The sequence below is a fragment of the Astatotilapia calliptera genome, chromosome 2, assembly GCF_900246225.1.
Source record: "Astatotilapia calliptera chromosome 2, fAstCal1.2, whole genome shotgun sequence".
Taxonomy (NCBI): domain Eukaryota; kingdom Metazoa; phylum Chordata; class Actinopteri; order Cichliformes; family Cichlidae; genus Astatotilapia; species Astatotilapia calliptera.
In genome coordinates this window covers 8,770,766-8,773,084 of record NC_039303.1, presented here as the reverse complement: position 1 = coordinate 8,773,084, position 2,319 = coordinate 8,770,766, and positions in this window count along the sequence as shown.

Sequence of the window (2,319 nt, the reverse complement as noted above, 5' to 3'; positions counted from 1 at the left end):
TCTGTGGTCTTCCTCTTTCCGTCCTGCCTGGGAGCTTTAGCATCCGTCTTTAGCATCCTTTGTTTAATATATGCACTATCCATCTTCCGCACACCTCAGCCTTGCCTCTATAATTTTGTCTCCAAACCACTCAACATGACACATTTCTAATCCTGCCCATCCTGGTAAGCTCTGCCACTTCCAGATCAGCCTCAGGACTTTTACCCATTGCCATCTCCAAACCATACATCATAGCAGGATTCCTTACCAGCTTGTAAACCTTCCCTTTCACTCTTGCTGCTATTCTTCTGTCATAAATCACCCCTGACATTAGTCTCCACCCACTCCACCCTGTCTCAGCGCTCTTATTCATCTCTCTTGTGCACTGTCCATTGCTTTGTATTCATTTGTTTTAAACTAATATTCCCCCCAAAGAGAGGGAGGATGCAATCAGTTCTGTTTGTCTGTCTGTTAGCAGTCTAGCATTCACAGTTTTCAAAATAGCATGTTCAGATGTTGCATGATGGTAGATACCAATAACAGTTCGAGCTAATTTAATTTAGGCCGTGGAGAGAGCTGTATAAGACGCTTTTTATTTCTTTTCAATACGACACACTACAACATCACAATAATGACATAACAGACTTACAGCCTCATCTGTGAATGCTGTTGTTTACCTTTTGATTTACCTGCTTATAGGAAATCAACAGTAATTCAAATAAATACTTCTTACAACCAAGTTATGCTGAAGAGCATCTCTGAATGCACAACCTTAAAGCAGATGGGCTACAGCAGCAGTCCCCAACCCCCGGGCCTCGGACCGGTACCGGTCCGCGAGTCCTTTGGTACCGGGCCGCGAGAGTTGAGGCTCAGGTGTGAAATGTATGGTTTTCAGGGTTTTTATCGGTTTTCAGCGTTAGTTTGTTATCGTTTTTATCGTTTACTCGGTTTTCCTGGGTCTTTTCACGTGTGTTATGAATAAATCTTCTTTTTTTCAGTACCGGTACTAGTTTTATTTTGTTGTATTTATCCGCGACACCTTAAAGGCCGGTCCGTGAAAATATTGTCGGGCATAAACCGGTCCGTGGCGCAAAAAAGGTTGGAGACCACTGGGCTACAGCAGCAGAAGACCACACTGGTGCCACTCCTGTCAGCTAAGAGCAGGAAACGGAGGCTACTGTTCACATGGGCTCACCAAAATTAGACAATAATAGATTGGAAAAATGTTTCCTAGTCCTTGTGTTTCAATTTCTGCCACAAGATTCAGATGATAGAATCAGAATTTGGCAAAGTGCATGCATCCATCCTGCCATGTTTCTACAGTCCAGGCCGGTGTCAGTGGTCTAATGTTCTGAGGGATATTTTCTTGGCACACTTAGGAGCGCTTTGTACCAACTGAGCATCATTTAAATACCACATCTAACCTCAGTATTGTTACTGACCATGACTGTGACCATACCATTATGACCACATTGTTATACAGTATTACTCCTGATAGCTGCTTCAAGCAGGATAAAGTGACATGTCAGGAGGATTAAATCAAATGTGATGGAACGGGAGAATTAAATGGATGTGGAGCAACTAAGTCGATATGAAACAAGCACCTTGTTGGATCTTTACCTTACATGAATAAGTAAGGCAGTTCTACGGGCAAAAGCAGGCCCAACTTGCCACTAGTAAGGTATACCTAATGATATGGCCAGTGAGTGTATTTATGTCCAAATACAAGAAAAATGAACACTCCAATGTTCTGCTAATTAAACTTTAGCATTGTAATAGTATCTACATTATTTCCAGCCTGTTTTTCTGTGTTTTTAATTAACTGTGTTTTCTGAGGCTGTCTTTTGCATAAAGACGGCCTCCAGTCTCTAGAAGTCCTTCATATAATCATGTTCACACATGTTCCTTATGTGTGAAAGGAAACATGTAAGCATTCCTGGGAAAAATAGAAGTGTTTAAAAGAGCAACAAAATCTAATTAGAAAATTAGAAGTTATGTGTAAAATCAGTAAAAACATCATCATCACATTTAACCCAGACACTGGATCCCAGTGCTCTAGGAACACTTACGTTTTGCTTTCACCATTTGATATTGTTTACATCCATTGAGATGTAAAATATATTTGGTTCCATTTTTTGCCAACAGCAGTGCACACTTTACACGCACCTACACTGCCACTAAAGGGTGGGATAGGTTTAAAACACAATTACAGGTCAAAATAAAACCTTACACAAACGGGGGAGATTGTGTTTCTTTATAACTGCATCTCCATCTTTACATGGCCTCCAATTTCAGCAGATTCACAAATTATTTTACTAGTTAAGGTATTTAGTAAATTTT